Source organism: Coenobita brevimanus, chromosome 31 (assembly GCF_032717465.1).
Source record: "Coenobita brevimanus isolate Jiangsu-jjx chromosome 31, ASM3271746v2, whole genome shotgun sequence".
Classification (NCBI taxonomy): domain Eukaryota; kingdom Metazoa; phylum Arthropoda; class Malacostraca; order Decapoda; family Coenobitidae; genus Coenobita; species Coenobita brevimanus.
Window position 1 is genome coordinate 9,120,649 of NC_136984.1, and position 18,123 is coordinate 9,138,771.

General features: G+C 42.0%; 1 protein-coding gene across 1 annotated transcript in view; it reads right to left on the reverse strand.

Moving 5' to 3' along the window:
- Window positions 1–18,123, reverse strand: part of LOC145395503 (cytochrome P450 4C1-like) — a 215,461-nt gene that overhangs the window by 196,240 nt on the left and 1,098 nt on the right. The window lies entirely within an intron of this gene.

The window sequence follows — 18,123 nt, forward strand, 5'->3', positions numbered from 1 at the left end:
TTGCAAATTACACTGAGGAAAGCTGACGACAGTGGCCAGTAAGGAGATGATGCAGTTAGTTGTCAGCAATCCACCCGTGAACAAAGCCCTAGTGACCATACACACACATACACACATACTCACACACAGGCTTCTTAAACTTTCCATCCACAAGGAACACACGTGATACGTCTCCTGTTTCACCAGAATTTAGGAAAGAGAGCTCAGAAGGAGACAGGCCTTAGAACAGGCAGGTCAGAAGGAGAAAGGATAAGACATTCAACCAAGCCCAGCTATTATATTACTGGCCTTCATTACAAAAGGATATAAACAATCATATAGACAGATGCGAATCATGTGCGAAACACAAAGGATACCCAATCACACCTGCACTGATGGGTAATTACCCTGTACCACATCAACCATGGGACGTTGTTGCTGTTGATTTACTCAAGATGCCATTATCATACAATAATAGTCTTTTATGACAAACCCAGGACACAAAAAGGTGGACTGTTACAAACGGAAGAAGGTGAAAGTAAGAAACAGTGCAAAGAAACCCACGATTGCAACAAACGGGTGTTGGTCATGCGGTAAAGTGGGATACCTTAGCTATTATTGTCCAAATGAGAAGGACGGGAAGAAGACTGCAGAAGATGAGAAGGATGAGGGTAAATTAGTAAAGAAGGATGAGGGTAAATTAGTAAAGGCTGGTGACAACAGGCAACAACCAGCCAGTTTTTCCCAAGAAGCCCCCCACTGAAGAAATGCAAGAGAACCTTGATTGATAGTGTGCGAGAAGAAAGAACAGACAGCAAACAGTTTATTAGAATTACCACCGTACTGTAGTGACAGGGCCAGTGTGTGTGTGTGTGTGTGGGGGGGGTAATATACAGTCTCTTTCTCTCTCTCTCTCTCTCTGTTATATTCATCCATCATCCAATCCTACGTTGCCCCATGAGAAGCGTAGGAGCCCGGGGTAAGGCAAGTTGGTCCTGACATTTAAGATGAGAGTGAGCAGCCTCACTCATCCCTGAGTGGCAATACGTGAGCAATAAACCCCAACCATCCCTTGGATATAAACCTTCACCGGCTCAATGCGATTGGAGCTCCGTAATTACCCACTAAACCACCAGGCGCCATAATTTGGTTATATGATTACCACCCAGCGAACTTAATGGTTTCTTGGTGTACAGGAAACCATTTGTCTTGTCACTCAATGTAGAGTCACCCACAGGCAGAAGGAAGAGGAAAGAATGAAGGAAAGAGAGACAGAAGGAGTGTTTGTATATATATATATATATATATATATATATATATATATATATATAATATATACTGTATATATATATATATATATATATATATATATATATATATATATATAATATATAATATATACTGTATATATATATATATATATATATATATATATATATATATAATACTCGAGAGAGAGAGAGAGAGAGAGAGAGAGAGAGAGTTAAGAAGTGAGATTTGCTAGTTAGGAAATACTGGGATGTTCTCAGTGTTAGAGTTGCCAGTTGATCTGCTTTTCATCAGCGGAGGTATTTTGTAAGTTGTACATTGATTTTTGTGCTCATTTTCTCTATAAAACTGTATTTATGTGATTGTTTGTTAAATTTGCTATGGTAATTTATAATAAGTTTGTATGGTAACTGATACAGAGTGTTATGCAGTGTAAGTAAACTTTGGCATTTTTGGATATTTCCGAGTTGGGAACTCTTGCAACACTTGCTTCCTAGAGAATGCACGAGAATACTTGAGAAGTAATAGATCACTCTACTATACAGGAAGCTTATATAAGGATGGGGAAGAGGCAGTTTCAGTCAGCTTCAGTATAGTTTGAGTGTGGGTCAGTGTCAGTGTAATGCAGTTAGTGATGATTGTATAGTTATGGTACTTGTGAAACTGTGAAGTGTAGTTGGCAAAAATTTAAGTGTATTTGAAAAATAAAGTCAGTGAACTTAAGAAGCCAATATTTATTTACAATGCCTGAGCTGATCTTGTTCTTGTACACCATAAGGCTGACCATAGGAAGAACAACTCAGTGGGCAACTACCATCCAATACTGACCTATTGCTGTTGGAACCTGTGGCAGTGTGGTACGGAGATGTAAGAGTGGTGCCAGGTGTGGGGATCACCGTAAGCTCTGCAGTGAGTCTAATCTTCGACATGGAGCAAAGTGGTGTGCAGACAAGGTCCTCAGCCAGGCAGGTCGAGGTGTCATTGGCTGCAATGATGCATCTATTGCAAGCATAAAGTGTATAACTGCAAGCACAGAATGAAGAACAGAAAGAACTCAAAGAACAATTACAGGCACAGAATGAAAGAAAAAAAAAATCAGGCACAGACTGAAGGACAGAAAGAACTCAAAGAACAATTACAGGCACAAAATGAAGAAATCAAAGAACAATTGCAAGCACAGTGAAGAAGCTAGAGGCACAAAGTGAAGAACAGAAAGAATGATACAAAAAGCATCAAGAGGCATTACAGGAACAACAGAGGGATTTACAACTGAGGATGTAAAGACAGCTAGATGCTTTCATGGAGGAAGAGAAGGAAGAGGAGCAACAGCTGGAGGAGGAAGTACAGGTTGAGCTATGGCAGGAAAGGTATGAGGTAAGCAATAAAGTGACTGAGTGCAAACAACATGTAGACGACCAGTTGAAGACAATTAGTGAGGGAATTGTGGTGGAGTGCAGACTGCATGTTGATAACCAGCTGAAGCATGCAGTCGACCATGTGAAGATCATTTAGTAAGAAAATTTAGTCTGTATAGAAATATTGCACTGATGAGCCTCAGGCTAGTGTATAGGGAGCATATGAAAAGAATGGACAGTGCATGCTGAATCTTGAAGGATCCTCAACATCTAAACGTAGCGTTACAAGGTTCAATAATCGGAATGCTTAAGTTTTAAGTCTTGGACTAAAATGTGATGCCCCAGTTTTTAGGCCCCAAACCATTAAAGTGCATGGCAATAATGGGGGCAAAAAAAAAAAAAAAAAAAAAAAAAAAACTCAAGAATTTGATGATAAAGTGTTTTGGGATGTTTATCTTGTGCAGTTTGAGTTGCTTGCAGATCAGAATGGTTGGCTTGACAAGTAGAGGGCAGTGCAGCTAGCTACTAGCCTCAGGGGTGCTGCAAAGGAGATTCTCTTCCAAACGTCTATGGAGGATAAGAACAGCTATTACTCCCTAGTAGAGGTGCTGGAGTACACATATGGGACCATGTTCTGGACTGAGGTTTACAGAGCAAGATTCCGGCCCCGTGTACGGGCTCGAGGCGCATCCCTACAGCAACTTGCTCATAATCTGTAGAGTATGGCATTCAAGGTGTACTCCGGAGCAGCACCTAACCTGTTGGCTATTCTTCTAAGGGACCAGTTCATCAATGTTCTTGATAATGTAGAGTTGAAAGTGCAAGTGAGGCAGGCACAATGCAGAAACATGCAAGAAGAACTAGCCAGGGTCCTGGAATTTCAGTTGTACACTGCATCAGGTCCAGTATGTCCACTTTTCAGGCAGGTCGCAAGTGCAGGGTACAAGGCAGGAAAGGGGCAGGTACTTGAAGTGGAAATTCTTGAAGGAAGTTGCTAGTACTATGAAAAGCCAGGACAAAGGAAAGTGTTCTGCTGCAAGTGGAAGAAAAATAAGAGAAGATCAGAGGTGGTTGCTGCTTTTGCAAGAAGCCAAGACACAAGAAAAGGGATTGTTACAAATGGAAGAAGAAGCAAGAATGGAACGGTCCAAGGAAACTCATAATTGCAACCAAAGGGTGCAGGGTATACTGTATGGTAAGGTGGCACATTTCAGCTCTAATTGTCTAAGTGAGAAGGATGGCAAGAAGAATGCTGCAGATGAGCAGGATTATGGTAAATTATTTTGCCTGGTGACAAGAAACAACAACCAGCCAGTTTTTCCCAAGAAGCCCCATCACTGAGGATATTCTACAGAGCCTTGACCGATAGTGTGCAAGAAGACGGAAGAACAGACGGCAAGCTCCTGTATGGAATACAACACTCATGTCTGAGAAGTTCCTCACATACAGAGCTTCTCAATAGGGTGGAATCAAAGGCTTTTTGTCTCATTAACTCTCCTCCTCTTACTTGCTCCTACCAACCTCTGTCTCTTCTCTGCACTGTTGCATTTTTATCTCTTTTCTAGTGCTACTTCAATGGTCACTGCTCCTCTGAACTGTCTGCTTGCATCCCTCCACCTCTACAACGGGTGCGTAGCAACATACTCTCTTCCCTTTTCTGTCCAACTCTCCAAAGCAAGAGTTAACCATTACTCCCAGTCCTTCATTTATGCAACAGGTCAACACTGGAACTGTCTCCCTCTGTCTGTATTTTCTACTTCCTATGATCTCCAGTCTATCAAACGCAGTGTGTCCAAGCATCTCGAAATGAACAAATCTTGAATTTGGCTCTCCTTTGTATCGTTTTTTTTTTTTTTTTCTTGGAAGGAACAGTTTGCGGGATCCTGGCCTTTGGTTCCTTCCTCCTTGCATAATAAAAAAACAATGTAGTAGGAATGGGAATCTTAGCAGGAAATCCTACCATACTGTGGTGATAGGGCCAATGGCATATGAAGAAGACCTGAAGAGAATGCAGATTGAAGATGCAGATTTGTAACCAGTGCTAGAGTGGCTGCAGCAGAGTACAGTGAGATCATCCTGGGAAGAGGTTTCCAGATTCAATCTTGTGACCAAGACCTACTGGAGTCAGTAGGACCTTCTTTGTTTAAACAATGGACTACTGGAGCATTAGTGGAAGACACTCTATGGCATTAGCAAGCATTGGCTACTGGTGGTTCGGAAGAAAATGAGGTCTTGGATCTTGGTTGAGTCTGACCAGATCACTAGTGGGCACCTGGGGGTGAAGAAAACTCTTAGTTGGCTGCGACAGAGGTTCTACTGGACTGATTCGTCATGATGCTGAAGAGTGGTGACAGGCCTATGATGTATGTTACGTCAAGAAGGGAGTGAAGAAACGTGGTTGCACCCCTCTTCAGCTGTACCAAGTGGGTGCACCAATGGAAAGAATCGCAGTGGACATTGCTGGACCTCTGCCACTCACTGAAAGAGGAAATAAGTATACAGTATGTGTGCCACCATGGACTATTTCACAAAGTGGCCAGAAACCTATGCCATCCCTGATCAAGAGGTTGACTGTTGCTCAGTTGTTGGTTGACCAGTTATGCTGCCGTTCTGGGATGCCACAAGAGATACATTCAGACCAGAGTGGAAATTTCGAGTCTGCTATGTTCCATGAGTGCTGCAAGTTACTGGGAATCAAGAAGACCAGGACGACCCCACTAAGGCCACACTCAGATGAGATGTTGGAGAAATTCAGCTGGACCATGGGACAAGAACTGGTCAAGTACTGCATTGATGGACAAGCAGTACGGGACCAGAAATTACCTGCATTACTGATGGCAAATCAGTCTGCATTCCATGAGTCTACCAGCTACACCCCTGCAAAACTGATGCTGGGCCACGAGTAACGTTTACTTGTTGACTTGTTCATGGGTAGACCACCTGGTGAAGAGCTGCATACAGACATCTCTAGCTATGGGAAAGGCTGGCTGAGATACATAAACAAGTGCGAGGAGCTCTTTATTTTTGAGGAGAGGTGATGAAGTGCACTTGCCAAGGCAAGTGTCGTGAGCTTCAGGGATGTTGACAAAGTTTGGTTATACAATCCACAGCAAAAGATGGGACAGTCATCGAAGCTGCAGAGCCAATGGAGTGGGCCTTACACTGTGCCTGACTGCCTATTAGATGTAATGTACCAGATTAGGGGAGGCAGGAAGTCTCACCCAAAGGTGGTAAACGTGAATCATCTGTGGCAGTGCCATGGGCCAGGGCAGTAAGGCTCTCCCTCAGCTGAGGATGGTGAGGACCTAGAAGCCGAAGTACAAGAGGATGGTGACACTTTCCCAATCAAAGAAGTGAATCAGGAGAAAGACGAAGACATTCCAGGAGGACTGAACTTTGTGGAGGAGCAGGGATGTCGTCAGAAGGTGCATATTAGAAGACCTGATAAGTTGGATTTTTTGTGTATAATTAAATGTCTAATTTGGATTAAGGATTATGGTTATATACACTGTGTATTTTGTTGGGACGTCAAAGGACTAGGGAGGGGGTAGTGTTAAGAAACAGGATTTGCTAGTTAGGAATTACTGGGAGGTTCTGAGTGCTTGAAGTATTTTCCCTGTAACTTGTCAGAGTTGCCAGTTAGACTGTTCTTTGTGAGTGGAGGTATACTGTAAGTTGTACATTGAGTTTTTTGCTCGTTATCTCTATAACATTATATTTATGTAATTGTTCATTAAATTAGTTAATATAATTTAGATTTGTATTCTAAATAATTTACAGTGTTATGCAATGTAAGTAAACTTTGACATGTTTTGGATGTCTCTGAGTTGGTAACTGATGCGATTGTTGCTCCCTCGAGACTGTATGAGATCTTTGGAAACGAAGTAGATCACTCTGGAATATAGAAAGCATATTTAAAGATGGGGAAGAGGCTAGAGCAATTTCAGTCATTTTCAGTTCAATCTGAGTAGTTCAGTGTAGTGCAGTGCAGTTAGTGAAGATTGTATAGCTCCAGTACTCGTAAAAACAGTGAAATATAGTTGGGAAATATGAAGTGTAGTTTTCGATTAACGAGGATTGAATAACTCCGGTATTTGTGAAAACAGTGAAGTGTAGTTGGCAAGCATTAAGTGTAATTATTTGTAAATATGATCAGTGAACTTAAGAAGGCAGAGTTTATTTACAGTGCCTGATTTGACTTTGTTGCTGTATACTGTAATGCAGACCATAGGAAGAACAACTCACTGGGCAACGTCATTCCTGTACTGAATACTGCTGTTGGAGCCTGTAGCAGCGTGGGACGAGGACACACACACACACACACACACACACACACACACACATATATATATATATATATATATATATATATATATATATATGAGCCTTTGTGGTACAGTGCTACATTGTGCATTTTCGTACATGGGAGCATGAGGGTTCGTGCCCCGCCAGGGTAATAATTTTTGGGAGCGTTCTTCCGGCCATGTACTGTTTTGGTGAACATAATGGTTGCTGTGGTTGAACCAGTGTTGCATACTATAAAGTACGCTTTCACTCAGTCAGCTTGGGCGGGCTGATTAGACTTGGTTGACAGACTACACACACACATCTAAAATCACTCCGACATTATAACCACACATACAAGCACTTCTCACCCTACATACAAACTCTACCAGATAGTCAAGCCACTGCGTAGAGACACACAGGCATTATCGTCCCCACTTCGGTCGGGATAGGCTGGTCCTGCAGTGGATACTCAAATGGCTGATCTATCTATCTATAGCCCGACGCCCTAATCCCGCAAAAGGTGGCCGCAGACAAAACGCCTCCAAGTCGCTCTGTCACCCACCATTTGACTACCCTCCCCCCAGCTCACCCCCCCCTCCCTCATATACCTCTCAACTCCATCCCTCCACCTCATCCTCGGTCTACCTCTCCCTCTCCCTCCCTCCACCTCACCTACATACACCCTCTTAGTCAGTCTTTCATTCTCCATTCTCTTCACATGTCCAAACCACCTCAGTGTATTTCTCCTAATCTTCTCAACCACATCCACATCCACCCCACAGCGTTCCTTCACTTCTTCATTCGTCAACCTGTCCCTCAACGTCACTCCACATGCTCCTCTCAAGTAACTCATTTCCATTGCTCTCACTCTTGACTTGTTCCCCTCTTGCAAGGTCCATGCCTCGCTTCCATACGCCAGGGTAGGGATCACGATACTATCATGCAGTGACTTCTTAACTTCCATACTCACCTCCCTATTTTTCATCACTGCTTTCAGTGTACCAACAACCTTCCTTCCCTGCTGTACCCTTTCACGCACTTCATCCCCCAAAGTTCCATCCTTACTCATCACACTACCCAAGTATTTGAATGCACTCACATTCTCCATATCCTCACCATCCAACCTCACTGCACACTCTGTGACTTCATTCCTCTCAAGCACAAGTTTGAGAGGAGCGAGAGAGTGCTGTTGATTGGAGACATGAATGGCAAAGTTGGGAATGTACGAGTGGATGGAGTGGTTGGTCAGTGGGGTGTGCCAGCTGACGTAGATGGGAATGGAAGTGCTTTGGTGGACATCTGTGTTGGAAAGGGGTTGGCAATAGCCAACACCTACTTTCGGCATAAGATGATCCACCGGTACACATGGAGAGCAATGAGGAGGATGGATGGTGAACTTGTTGAACGAAAGGCAATGATAGACTACGTGTGTGTGGATGAGCGAATGAGAAGACAAGTGTTGGATGCAAGAGTGTGGAGAGGGTGGGGGAATGGAGTCTCGGACCATCACTTAGTGATGGCCAAGGTAGAGCTGCAAAGAAAGTGGTTGAGGAGACGAAGGGGAAGACAGGAGGAAGCAACTCCTGTGAGAAGAGTGGAGAAATTGCAAGATAGTGAGAAAATGACAGAGTATAAGAGCATAGTGGAAGAAAGATTGGGAAGGTATGAGCTAGAGCAGATGGAAGGGGTGGAAGACGTATGTAAGATATTCACGGAAGAGATAGGCGCAGCGTGTGAGGCGGTTTGTGGAGTGAGGAGGAGATGCAAGGGTGTGCAAGGGACAGCATGGTGGAATGATGAGGTGAAACGAGCTGTGGAACAATAGAAGAAGGCATATAGTGAATGGTTAGCGAGTAGAGGTAGGGGAGAAGATGAGAGAGAGAAGAGAGAGGTATATGTGAGCAGGAGAAGGGAGGTTATGAGACTGGTGAAGGAGAGTAAAAAGAAAGTGGATGAAGAGTTTGGGAGGAATCTGAGTGTGAAATGGAGAGAGAGTAAGAAATTGTTTTGGAAGGAGGTAAAGAAAGTAAGGCAGTGTGAAAAGGGAAATAGTAGGGGAGTGAAAGATAGGAATAATAGATTGTTGGTGGAGAAGAGAGAGAAACTGAGGAGATGGAAGGAGCACTTTGAGGATTTGTTGAATGTAGAGTGAAAGCAGTGCGAGTATAAGTGGTTGGGGAATGGCTGGGAGAAGAAGAGATGAGAGGAGGGAGGAAGAGATCAGTAGGGAGGAAGTAGTGGAAGCGATGAAGAAGATTAAGTTGGAAAAGGCCCCAGGAATTGATGGAGTGTGTGGTGAAATGCTTAGGTATAGGGGTGAGATTGTTGTGGAGTGGATATGGAAGTTGTGTAGATTGGCTTGGGAAGAGGGAAGGGTTCCAGAGGACTGGAAATCAGGTATAATTGTTCCTTTATATAAAGGAAAAGGGGAGAGAGAAGTATTTGGTAGCCATAGGGATATTTGCCTACTTAGTGTGACTGGTAAAATATATGGTAGAATACTCATTGATAGGGTTAGGCATATGACAGAGGAGCTAGTTGGAGAACAACAAGGGGGATTTAGGAAAGGAAAAGGGTGTGTAGATCAGATATTTGTTCTAAGATGTTTAGTGGAGAAGTATCTAGAGAAGGGAAGGAAAGTGTATGCTGCCTTCATGGACTTGGAGAAAGCTTATGACAGAATAGATAGGCAAGGTATGTGGAAGGTATTAAGAATATATGGAGTGGAGGGGAAATTGTTGAGTGCTGTGAAGAGTATGTACGAGGGCGCTAGGGCTGCCGAGCGACTGGATGGTGAGCTGAGTTCTTTGATCTCAGTGTGGGACTGAAACAGGGTTGTGTGATGTCTCCATGGCTGTTTAATATATACATGGATGGGGTTGTAAAGGAGGTGCAGGGTAGGGGAGTGGATGTGGGGGTGGCTCTAATGAATGAGGGTGAGATTTGGAAGCTTCCGGTGTTGTTGTTTGCTGATGATACAGTACTGTTGAGTGAAGATGAATGGGAGTTGCAAGGTTTGGTGAATGAATTTGGGACAGTGTGTAGGAGGAGGAAGCTGAAAGTTAATGTACACAAAATGGCTGATTATATATATATATATATATATATATATATATATATATATATATATATATATATATATATATATATATATATATATATATATATATATATATATATATATATATATATATATATATATATATTACATTCACGATTACGTTATATACAACAGTCATGTTACAGTGTTACTACAGTTATATGATACTAAAAAATTATTACAGTAATGTAACAATTACATTACTATAGTGAAACTACAATGTTAATATGTTTCTACAGTAATGTGATACAATGTACTTACTTTATCATGCACTGTTTGACAAGCAGATAAACAGCATAATTCTATCATCTGTAACAGCAACTATGTCATAGATATGACAGCTAGGCATGAACGAGAAATATAGAGGCATTAAATTAGTTATAGGAGTGTAATAGTTGTTTATATTTAACATTAGTAGACTTTGTAATGGGCAGGTATTTATGTCTAAGTTCATCATGAAGAAAATAAGTACATTTCCCCTAACCCAGACAACCAAGAATCTTACGTATGTCAAATGCCTCTGACCAGGTGCCGGAAAGTGGCTGACACACACACACGCACATATATATGAACACATCCACCGACATGTTAGTTCGCCGGAAGTTTCAGCAGCAGTATATAGACAGGAAATCAGAGATGGGAGTCAGAAGAGAAGAAAAGGAGGAGGAGCAGAGAAGAAGATTGGGAGCTTAGAGAGTAAAGAAGGAGGACAGCAGCTGGCACAAACGGCCACTGACAATACACGGGTCAAGTCATTGTGTCCAAATTTTTTTTATCCTAGTAACTGTTTCTCAGTAAACTCAGTCAACCTCAGTCTGGCTATACATCACCTCCTCTTACGATACAAGAGAGAAAGGTGTGACAGAGAAGGCCTACACTGACAACTCCTACAATGCCTCACCATTACTCTCTCTCTCCTGGTGCCACTCCCATCGACGATACCAAATAACCCTCTTTGTCAAATAAAAAACACCTCAGCTACGCCCACCTACACTACACATAGGCTATAGACCCCAGCCATTCTGATAAATCTGAACATAAATTTACGTATTGTACAATACTGTGTGAAAACCAGAAGGTATTATAGTACGTTAACGTTAGGTTAGGCCCAGGGGCGTACCTAGAGATTTGGGTCCCGGGGGGGCTAGGTTCTTTGCGGGGCCCCCCCCTCCTGGAAGGGGGCCCTGCAAAGAATCTAGCCCCCCTCATTCTCAAAACTAATCTAATATCTCAGCCGGGATTGTCAGGATGATAAATATATATATATATTTTTTAAGTATTAATAAACAAGCTTAATAATTTTTAAGGCTTTGGACCCCCCCCCCTCGATTGTGGGCTCGGGGGGCAATTTCAAACAGACCCCCCCGCCCTCGCCTCAGGTACGCCACTGGTTAGGCCACAGTTGGTTAGGTATAGGATGGTTTAATATCAAAACACAGCTTTTCTGTTGATTTTTTGGGTTGAATAGCCGAACTGTTTTGTTTTTTCCCATTAAAATTGGAGTGTTAATTAAGGGGGGAAGGGGGCATATCTGAAAAAGGAAAGCGTTGTAAGGGAAATGGTACGTAGAAAAGTTATTTCAAATGCCATTATTCAAAACAAAAATCTAGTTTCCATATTCAGATTGCTGTGTGGTTGAAACTGCTAAATAACTGATGAACTTAGGATAGGTTGGGTTAGGTTAGGTTTGGTTGTATTAGATAAGATTAGATAAGTTTAGGTTAGGGTTAGGTGTGATTGTATTAGATTGAATAGAGAAATTTTGGTTAAATAATGTTGTTATAAGCGTAGGTATGGTTATATTAGTAATATTAGAATAGATAAGGTTATGGTGAAGTTAGGTTAGGCTACATTTGATATTATTTGATAAAATTAGAATAGATAAGTTTAGATTAGGTTAGGTAGGGTAGTGTAAGGTTAGGTAAGATAAAGTAAGGTTTGTTATATTAGACATGATCAGATTAGATTAACTTAGGTTTGGTTAGTTTAGGGTAGGCAATTAAGAGCCATTTTATACATAATGCAGTTATAAACAGCCAGTGAGTAATGATACGGACCTCCTCCAAGTAACAACATACTTCATGCCTCATTATTGCCTTTTTATTTTTTCTGATTCTGATTAACCCGCCCCATCCCGACGTTTTCTGGGCAGTGGTACTCCCCAGTCCCGACATTTTTGGACTTTTTTTTTTTTTTGGCTCAAACATCCGCTTTTGGTGAGAAACATCGAAAATTCATAGAGAAATCCCTCACCTGAGGTTTAAAATACTCGATCTTGGTATGAGTACCTCCTTACCTGACTGGGTTTTCTAACAGGCTGGAACCAAAGAAAACGAGTTCTATGGGAGGGTAACTATCTTATCCACTCATAAACTGTATTTATTTATTTACTTGGTACGAATTTATATGTAGTACATGAGTATATTGGTTTTCAAACAGTAATATAGGCATTATAAGCATTGTTTCACTCACTAACTCATCACCATTCATGACCTTTTTTTCCCACATTACCTGATCATCATTTCTGACTGTTTCTTCCTCTAATGCTATGTAAACTTTGTCCTCCACATTGTCATCGATTGGGGAATCACTCTGGCCCTGAGTGTCTTTATTGGCCAGGTCACTGGTAACAGGTGAATTGCCGAGACAATGGCGTGCAGGGGGGGGGGGGAGAGGTTATGCGGTGTAAGGCATTGTCCCTGCTTGGCATCTTGTAGAGGAATAGAGGAAGGTGTCCCGTGTATACGTGCCAAAAATCACTTGCGAAATCACTCGCGAAAATTGAAAATTGTGCAAATTAGGGACCTTGCAATGTTGCCGCGTTAATTCACGTCTCTGGGATTTGAGTGTACATCATGTGAGGACGTGAATTCACGTCTCTGGGACGCGGCGGGTTAATGTCAAGCAATCAAGTTCAGACACTTTTAAACCACAGGCTCTGAAATGGCAAACCACTCATAAATAATACTGTAACCCAAATAATAATCGTGTTTACATTTTAAATGCTGACCGAAGCAAAGGTGCGAGGTTGCCAAATGATTTCCCACTGGACTCGCTCCAACATTTCCAATGACTGGATGATTAGTTGTGCCCTGAGAACAGCAATGCCTGCTGCATCGCCCCTTCACTGAAACCCCAGGTTTGAGAGTGGCTGCACCAACAACACCACTCCAATACTTCCAACTTTTTTTTTTACCAGGGAATTGCTGAAAACCTGATGGTCGAAACCAGCAACTACAGAATGCCAGGTTCCTGGGGACTGCACTAGATGTTTGGTACCTCTGCAACTAAAGGGAAATGGCCCGGTTCCTTGGTTATACTTTCTTATGGGGATTTGAGAACTGCCAACCATTAGACATTATTGGCATTCAACAGAGGGTCACGAATACTCCATACTTCGGCAAGCTATGAGTGGAAAGCGCTTCAGGGCCATCCTGAAGCACTTTCATGCTTTCAATAGTCTCGCCACACCCGAGGGCAATCAGGACCAGCTGATAAGGATTTGCACAGTGATGCAGTATCTCCTTCAGAAGTTCAAGGAGGTTTACATCCTGGGCGAACATCTTAGCCTGGATAAGGGGTCTCTGGCTTAGAAGGGGCAGCTCTCCTTCAGTGTATATAACCCTGTGAAGCCCCAAAAGTATGCCATAAACCTATACGTCTTGGCTGAGGCAAGGAAGGGTTACATTTGGAATTTGGAAGTATACATGTGGGAGAAGAAGTCTCTAGAGAACACAGAGTGGGGCCTCGTTGAACCTTTGAAGTGCAAAGGATACAAGTTGTATATGGACAATTATTACAACTCTGTATCACTGTGCGAACGTCTCATCACAGAGGGAGTGTATGCATGTGGCACAGTACGACTGGCAAGGGGAGCACCAAGGAAGCTGCAGAACATCAGCAGTGCTAAACGCCTTCCTGATGATGGAGTGGAAGCTAGGCACAAGGGCAATGTAATAGTGTTCTGTGGAAAGACAAACATATTGTAAGTATGGTGTCCACCTTCCACAGAGACACCACCATCCCTATGCAGGTGCATGGGAAGGTCAAGGGTCCAGACGGAAGATTCTACCATATTCTAAAAAAACAGTGATCAAGCCTATCGTGGTGGAGGACTATAACAGGCACATGGACGGGGTGGATCATTTCGATCAGATGATCCAATACTACCCCGCCCAAAGGAGGACGGTCAAGTGGGCCAAGAAATTGACTTTAAATCATCCACATGGCCCTGTTCAGTGCCTGCATCCTGTATAAACAGAACACCACCAGGCCTATGACTCCTGGGATTCCACAAGCACATATGCCACAAACTCCTGGCATTCCTGGGGGAGGAGTGGCCGGTATCGGGTCATGCCCTTCACCATGCCCCTGACCTTCCCTCACGACGACGACCACCTGTACTTGCAGCAACCACTACATCAAGTGCAGCCTCGGCTCTACCTGCAACAATCGCTTGACCTCCTGCACCGATCGCTCCACTCCCTGCAGTAGCTGATCCTTTAGGAGTAACTCCGCCAGTTACTGCCATGACTGCTCCACCTCCCACAGTAGCTGGACTGTCAGGAGTAACTCCGCCAGCTACTACCACGACTGTTCCACCTCCCGCAGTAGCTGGCCCGTCAGGAGTTACTCGGCCAGCTTCTGCCACTGCACCTCCAGCAGGAGTATGGAGGCGAGGAGATGGAGGAGCACAGCCGTCCATGCGCTGTCGATATATTGACGATAGGACATGCTTGGACTCCACTCTGCAACACACCATGGAGAGAATCCCTGACAGGAAAAGGATGCGGTGTGTTGTGCTACATCAACAAGAGGAGGAGGGACATAAACTATATATGTCCTGTTTGCGATGTGCTGCACTCCACAGAACTGTGCTTTCATCAGTATCATACTGATGAAAGCAGTAAAACATGTCGCAAACACAAACACACACACACACACGCACACACACACACACACACACACACACACACACACACACACACACGCACGCATAGACAGACAGACACTCATACACACACACACACACACACACACACACACACACACACACACACGCACGCACAGACAGACAGACACTCACACACACACACACACACACACACACACATACGCACGCACAGACAGACAGACAGACACTCACACACACACACACACACACACACACACACACACACACACGCACACACACACACACACACACACACAAACTGAAACAAAATTAACATCAAGGATATCGAATGACATCCTAAACTTAGAGGAATATAATATATGGAGAAGCGATAGGAACTTAAAAAAAGGAGGAGGAATTATAATATTAACTAAGAAAAATCTAAAAGTCAAAGAAATAGAATTAGATATACCTCTCACAAGTAGAACTGATTGCAGTAGAGATAAATACATTTGAAGGGAAAGTAATTGTAGCCAATTTGTACATGCCACCCAGATCAAACACATCGGAAAGAGACGAATATGAGGACCTGGCGGAGAGTACAATTCATCATTACTACATAAAATGGAAGAGAAATCGAAAAGATTTATACTAACTGGAGATTTTAATACAAATATAAATTGGAATACTCTAGATATAATAAGCCAAGAAAGCTGTTGGGACCAAAAACTCTTGGATCTTGTGCAAGAGTTTTTCCTAACGGAACATGTAAGGGAAAGCACCAGAAAACGAGGACTCGATGTGCCCTCAGTGCTAGATCTCATATTTACTAGGCAAGAAAACGATATTGACAATTTAATATATGACCCTCCATTCGGCAAAAGCGACCATGAAGTACTAAAGTGCAATTTCAGGATTGCATATGACATAGAAAACAGCAATGAAAGTTACAAAAAGAGCCTAAACTATAAAAAAAGAAAGTATCATGACCTAAAGAAGTACTTCTTAGAAACTGCTTGGGAAAAGGAGCCTAGAGGACAAGATTTAAATGCTATATATGAAAAATTCTGTGAACTTTATGAAATAAGAGTCCAGAAGTACATCCCACAGCACAAAGAAGCAGAAAACAAAATAAAGAAATGGTTCAATACAGAATGTAAAAAAATCAAAGGAAAAAAACAGATTTGTTGTGTAATAGATACAGAAGACACAATAGTGAAAGGGCATATAATAATTACAAACAGGCAAGAAACGATTATACAAGAATAAGGAGGGAAGCCCAAAAACAGTTTGAGGAGGATATCACAAATAAAGGTAGTGATCAACCAAAGCTATTTTACAGCTACATCAGAAGCAAAACCAAAGTAAAAGATAAATTACAATCCATTACGGACGAGGGAATCACCTATACTGTACACAAGAGAAGGATATTTGTGAAGCACTAAACAAGAATTTCCAATAAGTTTTGACAGAGGAAAAAAAAAATGAGAGGGATTATGTGGAACATGCATGCCCACACATACTGCCAGATATACAAACATCAGAAAAAGAAATACAAGAGGAGCTAAGTAAATTAGACAAAGGAAAATCAAATGGTCCTGATGAAATTTCATGTTGGGTGCTATGTGAATGTGCAAAGGCCTTGAGTCAAGGTAAACTACCTGATATTTGGAAGAAAGCAAACATTGTCCCCTTATTCAAGAAAGGGAATAGACAAAATCCACTCTACCGACCAGTATCACTAACCAGTGTTGTAAGGAAGGTATTAGAAAAGGTTATAAGAAAAGCTTGGGTAAATCACCTAGAAGAACACAGTATGATAACAGAAAGACAGTTTGGTTTCAGAAAAGGAAAATCATGTGTTACTAATCTATTGAGCTACAATGACAGAGTAACAGACACATTACAGGAAAGAGAAGGATGGGTGGGCAGTATCTATTTAGATTTCAAGAAAGCATTTGACACAGTACCACACCAAAGACTTTTATGGAAACTGTACAATCAAGGAGGAATTCGAGGCAAACTGTATTGTTGGATGCAAAATTTTCTCATGAAAAGAAAAATGAGAACAGTACTAAAGGGAAATTACTCATCATGGAAAGAAGTGACTAGTGGAGTACCGCAGGGCTTACTGCTGGCACCAATCATGTTTTTAGTATATATAAATGATATAGACAGTAACACTGGAAATGAAAGCTATCTAAATATGTTTGGAGATGATGCAAAAATACAAAGGAGAATTACTAACACAGACTCTTGTAAAGAGCTACAAGAAGAATGAAATAAACTTCATGAATGGAGTAATACATGGCAAATGGAATTCAATGTGGACAAGTGTCATCTAATCAAGTGTGGTAATAGTGGAGAAACACCTGATTGGGATTATACATAAAAAAATAAAACCCTACACACATCAGAAAGAGAGAAGGACCTAGGTGTGATTATCAATAACAGACTATCTCCGGCTGACCACATCAGTGAGAAGGTACGGAACATGTATACACTGCTTGCAAATATGAGAATAGCATTCACATACATAAATGAAGACATGCTAAGAAGGATAATAACATCATTCATCAGACCAACCCTGGAGTATGCATCAGTAGTCTGGAGTCCTCATCTCAAAAAACACATAGACAATACTGAAAAAGTTCAAAGGGCTGCTACAAGATGGATATCACGCTTAAGGGATCTAAGCTGCGAAGAAAGACTAAATAAACTGAATCTACCAACACTACACGAGAGAAGGAAAAGAGGTGACATGATAATGTTATAAAAATGCATATCAGGGAAGGAGAAAATAGACATAAATTATTACTTAATATATGGGGAAGCATCAGCAAGAGGACACTGCAAAAAACTGCATAAGAAGAGAGGTGATGAAGACGTAAGGAAAATCAGTTTCCCAAACAGAGCAATTGATCAGTGGAATGCACTACCGAATGAAATAGTGTGCCAAAACAATTCACAAATTTAAGGATATGTACGATAAATATGGTTTAAGACACGGGACAGTACAAGCTTGATTCATTCCTGTAAAGATACAATTAGGTAAGAACACACACACACACACACACACACACACACACACAGGCTGTGATTGTACCTGTCCTCCTCTCTGCAACTCCATCTCTCAAGAAACACTACAACACTGCTAATGGACGTGAGTAACAAGCTTATTTGTAGTTTTTCTACTATTGTGTTGTAAAGTATAAAATGTGTGTTTACTATATATTTCT